The sequence below is a fragment of the Myripristis murdjan genome, chromosome 13, assembly GCF_902150065.1.
Source record: "Myripristis murdjan chromosome 13, fMyrMur1.1, whole genome shotgun sequence".
NCBI classification, from domain to species: domain Eukaryota; kingdom Metazoa; phylum Chordata; class Actinopteri; order Holocentriformes; family Holocentridae; genus Myripristis; species Myripristis murdjan.
The window spans coordinates 11,546,077-11,555,983 of record NC_043992.1 but is presented as its reverse complement, the minus strand read 5'-3'; the positions used below and the strand labels follow the sequence as shown (position 1 = coordinate 11,555,983).

Genomic DNA, 9,907 nt, shown 5'->3' with positions numbered 1-9,907 from the left:
TTCTCCTTGTTTTCAGCTGTGTTGCTGCTCAACAAATCCTTTCTTTCTTTCTTTCTTTCTTTCTTTCTTTCTTTCTTTCTTTCTTTCTTTAGTCTGGCTGCCTGGTCAACGTCAAACGTCCTTGCCCATTGTATTCATTACAGTACAGGCTAACTATTTTAGCAATTATGCATGACAAATAATTTTTAGAAATTAAAATTTCAAAAAATCTCACTACTGCCACAGGCCATAGCCAGAGTTACACCAGGCATTAGTAAGGGTCTCTACTATCCTACTAGTCTTTTTAAGGTAACTAGTCTGGCACATGTGCATTAAATTACAATAAAATAAAAATGTGGGCTATTTTGCATGCAAAGAACATTTCTAATATCAGTGTTCACTCGCTCACTTGATCCTAGAACATGGACCCCTCCAAGGTGTTTGCAATAGGCTTTGTACACTCAGTGGTCACTTTATCAGGTCCACCTGTACAATCTAATACAATCCAGTTCAACTGTTGTGCCATAGCGTTTCCTTTTCTGCTGCCTATAATGCTCAGGTTTTCTTTTTGTCACAGTAACAGAGGTGTTCATTCACTTCTATGTTTGGCATTGAGCTCATAGTTAGAGCTGCTGTTGGACTGGACTGAGTTTTATTGAGAGCTGTTTCCACTATTCTGTCCCCCTCACGGTATATAAATAGGAAGGACAAAAAATTAGAAACACCTCTCAGGACAAGACCTCTGCAAACTACAACCTCAATAATAAACATAGAATTTTATTTACACATTCTCCATAAAGTCAACAAAAACTGAATATTATAAACTTTGTTAAAAGGTAGAATTTATGGCAGAGCTGCTGACCTGAACTGCGTTAGACTGTACAGCTGGAGCTGAGAAAGTGGACACTGAGTGTGTGCTTTCAGGCAGTATCCCCCTTTTTTCCTGCTGTTTGAGCCACCAGAGGGCGCATGCAACCACGGATCATGGAACTGCAACTGAGGAAGACAGTTAAGGTCTATATCTTGGTTTCATTGAGTGCAGTAAATAGGGAGACACAAATACATCATTAGTTTTAGTTGTGCAATATCCCTGTGTGTATATATGGTGTGTAGACTTCTTGTTTTTTATAAATGCTACATTTCTTAGTTCTGTATTTATTGTTATTGTTGATATATTTTGTAGGGCTCATGCAGATATATAGACATAATGCACATACTTTTCTTTTTGTAAATAAATTTCTAAGGCACACATTTTTATATTTCTTACTTATTTTTGTTTTTCTTTTAATTTAATTCTTCTCTTGAGAATTTGAGCAATTGCAACTGACTGAAATTTCCCCTTGGGGATCAATAAAGTATTCCTGATTCTGATTAGTTTATCTTAATTACCAAATTTTTATATTAAAGTGCTGAATATGTGTCTCCTTGTAATCGTACCCTGAGCTGTGTGTGCGGCTGTTTCTTTTGGACCGTGCTGCTCTTATGAACACACAGGACCCCTGCCAGGCAAATGACTGCAGTGAGTCAAAATCCTGTTCAACCAGTTTTGCCTCTTAGCCGTTACTCCTTTGTACCCTGCCGATAAAGCAGCACCTGTCTTTGCACTTTCTTTCAAGTATTCAGTTGCCAGCCACTTAACACCAGCATTTTTAACATAAACCACGCCGGAGTGTACAGTCAGTGAACATCCCAGCTTAGACTGTTAATCAAATCAAAGAGCCAGTGATAAATAAAGCCCATGATCACTGTACTACGTCAGGGATCTGTGATATTAGAAAAAATATCCATGGGTGCGATCATACCTACGGTTGGTTTTCTTTTGTCTGGTGTTGGCTACCACAGTGCAAAAGATGTATCATGCTCTTAATCACTTGCAAACAAAAAATAACATGACTTTGAAGTACCTCACAGTTTTGGTAATCATTCATCTCACCACGTCAGGTATTTTAGAGGAGGGAGTAACTGCAGGCTATCAGATATCAACATGCGTCTCCATATACCTGGAAATATTTGTATTTGCATCTGTTTGTATCAAAGTGCATACTTCTGTTGGAGGAGGAGCAAGACTGGAGTCTCTTCCACCTCACACTGAAGGGGATTGTTTTACCTGCCCAAACAAAATAAAGGGACAAACACTTAACACTTCAATTAAACCATCCCTATCATGCTTGGCATGAATGTGGACCTACAGATAGTGAATCCAACTGCCACTGCCAAATTAAAAACCTGAACTCTCCCTGAATGTCAAATGTTTTTTTTTTTCTGTTTTAAAGGTATGCACAAAGATGGGAAGAGAGAAACTTCCCACTTCACCCCGCTGAGGCAGTAAAATGAGGAAATAACTTTTCACTCTTAACATGCAGACAGTTGGTGACATGTCTGTGTTGTGATCACAAAATCACACACTACAACATTAATTTCTTTTATTGTTTGTTTTTTTCAGTGACATCCAGTTGCAGAAATTTGGAGAAATTGCCCAACTCTGAGTTCCCAAGCAGTTTTTACCACCTGAATGTGAATGTGAAAGCAGCATATGTCTCTGTTGCTGTAGGTGCTGACGGCTGAGCCCTGAGACTGAGCCAAAAAAAAAAAAAAAACAACCTAAAACTTAAAAAAAAAAAAAACACTCACACACACATCATCATCAGAAGTTTGCAAGGATCAGCTGAAGGTTCCAGAAAGTTTACAGAAACTGAAATGTGGGTTTATAGAGAAAAAAACTGTTCTGTGCCTTTCTCAGAAATCAATGAGTTTCCCTAAACTTTCACAGCCCACACAGTCACTTTCCCCCCATTATAGAGAGAGTTCTTGGTGTATGGTGGGCGGCCTCATGGGAGCACAGAGTAAAAGTTTTTGAGCCACTTGGATAAAATGCCCCAGGATCACCACTGGGATCAGGGAAGGGCGTGATTCTGGAGCAAAGTCCCAACAGGGCTGGACCACACACTAATGCAAATCTAGTACTACAAGAGCCGTGACTTCATTGCTTATTGGGCCCTGAGCAGAATTTGATTTGCCAAAACATTTACCAGAGCCTGGTTGAAGGCTGATACAGGTAACAAACAGGCTGACAAAAACAGACACCATGAGAAGTAAAGACAGCTGCAAGCACTGGGGAAACATTGATGACAATCCTTCAATCCGTCCTGGGTCACATGTCTATTTACACTTCAAATGTGATGCAGACAAAAGCGTCCCAGGCCACTTCCGAATGTGGCCTGAGCAATGGACCTCAGGACACAACAAGGACATATTGGGTGCTGCTGACACCTGTACTTAGTGCTGTCCACTCATGATGGGATCACACAGGATGGATGTTAATGCCAAGTGGAAACAGAGCCAATGTGCCTGAATGTTTCAGTCTTTTGAGGGCAGTGCAGGGCTGTGTGTAAAACCTTTTTTTTTTTTTTTTAAACTGCATTTGCAAGCTCTTGACTGTCTTCATATATTAGTTTGATAAACTCTTTCCATGCACCTATGAATACGGTGGCCTTGGTGATGGGTCAAATAGAGCAGGTGAGTGCTGTTTTTCAACATTGGATCCAGTCTTGTATTTGGTCTTAACATTAAATGTTGCTTCTATTTTTAGTATTTTAACAGGAATTAGCTGTCACAGTATGCATTATATTCATATGGTTTCTGAGTATTGAGTTCTGACCCAGCACTGGATGAAGACATTTGAGAAAAAGGCAGCTAAACCCTTTGCTAAGGATTATAAAAGAGGATGATCTACCACCGTGAGGCATCACATCACCTTTTGAGATCACAGTGCTGTCTTCTTCTTCTTTTTTTTTTTTTTTTCTTTGAACAGTCTAGAAACTGTCAAACAGTATGCTAAACTCTGACTAAAGTCATAGCTGATAAAAAGTCAATCAGTCACTGATATGTCAGCCTGTCACATATAGTGGCACAGTGCTTGACTCAGCTATCGCCTCAGTTTTGTTTCAGCACAGAAACCAAGTGGAGAGCAACTATAAGAATGGTGCTGTAAGCCTGGAGAGTCTGTCATTTTCAGCTGTCAAAGATCTCTACAGACAACTTTAACCTGTCTCTGTCACTTTGTGTTTAAAAAAAAACACCATTGTACCTGCACCTAAATAATCAGCCATAACCTGTTTTAATGATTATTGCCCTATCGCTTTGACATCTGTGCTTATTAAGTGTAAGGGCTTGTCAGCTATAAAACCCAACTTTCCCAGTTTAATAGATCCACTACAGTTTGCCTATAGGTCAAACACATTTATCAATTTTACTTGCTTTGCATACTGCTCTTGAACATCTGGATAGGAAAAGCACCTATGTTAGAATGCTGTTTATTGATTTCAGTTACACTACACTACACTTAATACAGAAATACCAGTCAAACTAGTAAGCAAACTTGAAGATAGGTCTGGGGAATCCTCTTTGTGCCTCGCTTTATGATTTTATGACAGGCAGACCACAAACTATGTGGACTGGCAGCAGCATGTCAGCCACATTAGTCTTAAACACAGGCATGCCAGAATGCTGCTGTCTGAACCCCATCAAACAGCATAATTTTAAAGTTTGCAGATGACACCGCTGTAATTGGTTTGATTAGTAACGATGACGAAAGCAGCTACAGGGCAGAGGTCATGCAAACACACAGTGGATTATACCAATATAAAAACAGCAGGTCCTGATATCCATTTATTTTTTTTATCTCCTTGTTATTTTACTCTTTGAACTGGAAAGTAGATCCAGCAGGTCATGTTTGTGGGAAACCTCTGCATAGTAACGCTGCGCCAGGAAGAAACAACCTGACCTTACTCTGACCATTAATTGTAATTACGCAAAAAAAGGGTACTGGGACTTGTTTTTTATGCTGGCACAATCCAATATGAGGGTGTTAATTTAGGTGCTGAAAATGTTATTTTGGGAGTTGTTTTGCTGCACTGTGAAAGTGAATAGAGAGATGGAGATACAGCATTCTGGATTAGCAGCCCAGGGGAGTACAGAGCAACTAAAGAGGAAATTTCCCATCATGTGGACTCTTTATCTCTCTCTAACACCCAGGTAACCGCCAACCCAACACTGCCAAAGTTGCAATTTTGGATCATGAATCTACAAATGAATCCATGTAAACAGGGTTTTTAGAGAGAATGCTCTCCTCCAAATCAAATGATTGTCTTAAGATGATTATTACCAGCAAGTGGAACTTTGGTATGCATGCTGCTGTGAAAAAGCGTGACATTTTAAATCAAGTAGACATGGTTAATAGTGAATGAGCAAAAAAGAGAAATGATGGTAATGCCGGTACTTTGAAAGGCTGACGACTGTCTTGGATTTTGTATTTATTCCAGTCAAACCTCTGCTAAAACATCCCTTCCTGTGCACCAGAGGAGTTTCCAGGAAAGAGCTTTGAGACACCAGGTGTTTAGCCCAGCAAATGCAAAATAAACTGGCTATAAAGTGAATCACTATTATCGTGCATTAAAGTGCCAAAAAATATGAACGCATCTTTTCAGTGAAATAATGGCTAGGCTGTTTCGTAATTCATGTAATGATGTGAAGTAACAATGTACATAGAAATGGAATGGGCTTGCAGTACCTGACAGAGACTATAAACATGCCACATTTCACCTAAAATGAGAGAACCTCAAGTAAGAGTTAGAGAAGAATTTGTTGACTGCTAACCCACTAGTTTCTTGTTTTCTTGGCCTGTTGTAGCGTGGAATTGACTGTTGTGTAACGGAATGTATTAATGTAAACTTTCACCCCACTTGGGGATTTTCAGCTTATTGCATTTTCCTGTACATGACCCACACAAACCATGAGAAAACCTGAAATTGACCAGGGGTCTTACTGCGTTTTAAGTGTTTTTTTCTCACTTATTTAGTGTGCATTTTTCACACATTTAGTGTGGTTTACCACTTGTTCACTGACTTGCTGTCTGAGTGTGAAGACAAAGCTGCAGGTCTGAGGAAAAGAGAAATATAGAAGGACTTGGGATTTCCCAAGTGCACTTGGAAAGTACAAGCACACCCTAATGAGGAAAACTAATAATCAAAATGGCATGACGTGGTACATGTGGAGGTTACATCAAGGTAAATGGCAATACTACTTAACAAAAAAATATTCTCTGAAGCTTGATTGACTGCATAGCAGATGCCCCAGCCAAACAGTCTCTACAATAATGTTGCTGTGGGTTGCCTGCCTTTCCTCGGGGTGGAATGTACTGTAACTCTAATAGACACCGCAGCAGCCTTTTGCAGATGAGCCTTAAATAGCCTGGACAAATGTCGCCTTGGTGTTCTTAGCTTGTGCTCTGTCTGTGCAAAAAGCAAGAATAAGGTACAGTATTAAACTTTGCTATTCTAACAAAAGGAGCAAGACAAAGGCCATACATGGGCACCACAGGTGTACTGTGCATAAACTCTATCAGCACTGTGGTAGATCTGGCTGTGAGTGATAGCAGTAGGCACAACGAATTAAAATGACTCATTTTAGAGTAATAGAGTAGCCTTTATGCATACTTTTCTGAGTATTTCTTAAAGTCAGGCATTGTGTCTTTACTTAAGTACACTTTTGCTGAAGTGCCGTACTTAGATGCACTTTGAATTTGATTTATTACAGAGTTCAAACTTTGTTGGCTCTACAAACAACGGAAATTGGACCGTCAAACTGACAAATTGTGGAGCCTTCCATAGAGAGCCGAGATGCGAAGAGGAATCGGGCATGGTGGACTTTTTTGTAATTTCCAAAACTGCCATTAAAAGAATCCACTTTGAACTTTGTCCTCCCATGTTTTTAAAATTGCATGGAAAGGATCACATCTAACAAACATTTGTTGTTTCTAAAATCTAACTCAGTACCTTTTATTCTGAACACCTTTCACATGAGCTACTGTCTACATTTACATAAGTAGATTTTTACACTAGTACTTGCACTTCTACTTCAGTAAAATATCTCCAAAGCAACAATACTTGAGTAGCAATTAATAAGCCTCCACTGGTGAAAGACACATTTGAACCTGGAAAAAAGCACCAATGACACAGTCAAACAAAAACAATGTATTAAATAGGGTATAGCAGCAAAGACAATGGGAGGTCAAACCACTTGACTTTGGTATCACAGGAAGTTCAATGAGGGTAACATGCTGCAGGTCAAATTTGTTCCTTCAAAAACTGCTCCCGGCCTATCATCTCCAAAACAGTTAATCTTTGACAAAGGTCTAGCCGCACACTCATAAACAGGCTACCGAGCACAAAGCATCCATTCAAAGTCAGTCTAACTGGGTGCCAAGTGGCCATTTAAGCAATTGTGGTGTGTGGAGGGGGGCCACCATACGCTGAATCCTGACTACCCCAGTCGGCAGCATATCACAGATTTTTTTTCCCCTTGTGCGGAACCATTTCTGCAAAAAATTATAGCCCATTGTGACAGGGCCTTCCTATGTTTCCCTAAAATCCCACTCTCACCTGACTTTGAAGGCAACCCTGGTAGGTGGGTGTGGGGAGGTAGCAACTCCACCCACGGACCAATCTCCCAATTTTCAGCTCACAGCAGGTGTGTATAAAAGGGCTAGCTCCTCAGCCAGTATGCAATGTTGGTTGATGGGCTGCCCTGGGTGATTCCTCCTGCTGTGAGCTGTCAATTTTGGTAGGATACTGTGACTGGCTGGCCTTAGAGTTCTAGTATTTGGCAATCCAACACTAATGTTTCCATGGGAAGCTTTCCCTCCACTGTACCTTGTTTGTTTATTTTCTGTGTTTTGTAGCTTTGTGGCCCCAGTTGGGAACAGGAAGTGAGTACTCCCTCCAGCGGAGGTATGAGTCTATTGTTTTGAAACTGGTAAGTAGGGTGCTTGATGGCACCTGAGGTAAATTTATTGGATATATATGTTGTAGCACTATAGGATAACCATTGTGTTTTCCCATAGGTTCTTGTAGTTGCTGTTTTCTACCTCCCAGCTTTTTTTGATATCTTGTCCATGTGAACCTCTGGTATACCAACTCTCTTTTTTAATGGTTTTTGTATATTTGAATTGTGAATTGTGTGTTTTCTACAGGTTGTGTGAGTGCTGCCAGGTGGGGTCAGCCACCCGGGTGAGGTTCCTTCACCGTTTTGCTGTGATTTGGAGCACTGGGCACTTTTTTTGTGTGTGTTTGATGTTTGCCGTGTGTGTATATGCACCCCGGACACTCTCCCCCTTAAATCTGTCCCCATCTTTTTGGCAGCCTCAGCCACAGCCTTGTTTTTTTTTTTTTAGACTGTGGATCTATTTGTCAAAGTAATTGCTTCACTGTAATAAATCTTTATACATACCCCATTCTACTAGGCAGTGATTTTTCATTTTGAACCTGGTTTATAGGCATCTTCACTCCTCCCCACACCAAACAAATCAAACATTTTGTATTTTTGAATCGCCATCTCCTTTGCCTCTCTGTTTCTGGTGGTGAACAAACTTGTGGATGTCCAGGCTGGTAATTATATCTTGGCCCTCTAACCTTTATGTCCAGGCACAATTAAATGTAGTGCCTTAGGTTTAGTTCTTACCACTCTGTCACACCATGATTATGATTCTTAGTGGTGCCTTTGTAAGCTTGATGCTCATTTAGCAGCCTCAGTGAATTAAAGAGAGTGACCTGACAGTCACTATTCGACTTATGTTGCTGTGACACTGGTCGTTTTTTGTTTTGTTTTTGTTTTTTTTTGTTTTTTTTGCATAAACAGTGGTGCCATCTCGGCCACTCAAATGCAAATTGTCTGATTGCCACTTTACTTAAGACACAATGTTTTATGATCAGTCTGCGAGAGGTGATGACCACAGCTGATCTAGGCTAGGCAGACACAAGCAGGTACATAGGTCAATTATAGCCCATTCTCATTCCCAGGGTGCCAAATTCTGTAGCTTGTTCATGTCCTTCTGCATGTGAAACTGACACCTGCACAACTATTATAAAGTGATAAAGTCTGCATCGGTATCAGGCAGGAAAGGGGGTCTGACCAAGCTGTAGTATTTGTCGAGCTGGGAATGAGAATGTGTTGTCAATTACAAGGCACTTGAAATGTGTGTCTCCTGCAGGAGTGAAGCAACTGTGAAAGATCATACTGATGGACAATGACTTGGTCCAGCTGCACTCTAGCTGCCCACTTGTGCTATGTAACAGCAATGTTCTCATGTTGCAATTTGAAATAACTTCCCAAAATGCAATTACATGTTCCTCCATTTTGCATGATATTGCAATTAAATCCAACAGTGTTGAGTTGTGTACTTACATTACCGACAATGCTCAAACTCGGAGGAATCTGTGTCCATATCCCCTACCCCCTCTAGTTGCTGTAACTCCTGGGGTAACACCAGACGATACACTAGTCAGCCATAACATTATGACTACTGACAGGTGGAGTAAATAACATTGATTATCTTGTTTCAACAGCAACCTTCAATGGGTGGGATATATTAGGCAGCAAATGAACATTTTGTCCTCGAAGTTGATGTGTTGAAAGCAGCTGCACTTGGATCCAACCGCTGAAAGCATCTACAATGGGCACATGAGCATCAGAGTTTGACCACAGAGCAGTTTCTTTCACATGATATGGATGTCCTGGTGCATGTGCATCACTTAACTGGGAAAGACACAGCACCAGGATGCACTATGGCGGGGGTATTCAATTAAAATTCAAAGAGGTCCAGTTACTAAAACTTCTTCCCAGCAAAGGTCCGAATCTTATTATGGCTACTCAACCCAACGCATGTGGCCCGTGCATCATTTTTATGTGGCTCGCCACTGTCATATAATAAAAAATGTTGTTCTATCTAATTACTGAGTTTCAGTCTGTGGACAATTCATCATCATTTCTATCATTAAAATTTTGTGATTGAAGCCTGTTTATTTTATAATGTTCCCAGTGAGTGTGATATGGCCTAATTTCAGTATTAACTCTGAGCAAGTTGCCCATTCTG

General features: G+C 40.4%; 1 long non-coding RNA gene across 1 annotated transcript; it reads left to right on the top strand.

Moving 5' to 3' along the window:
* The first annotated feature begins 7,548 nt into the window (after nucleotides 1-7,548).
* LOC115370796 (uncharacterized) lies at nucleotides 7,549-8,267 on the top strand. The gene is made up of 3 exons (XR_003929286.1): nucleotides 7,549-7,599; nucleotides 7,718-7,791; nucleotides 8,009-8,267. It is a non-coding gene; the product is annotated as an uncharacterized LOC115370796 (long non-coding RNA).
* The last annotated feature ends 1,640 nt before the right edge of the window (nucleotides 8,268-9,907 follow it).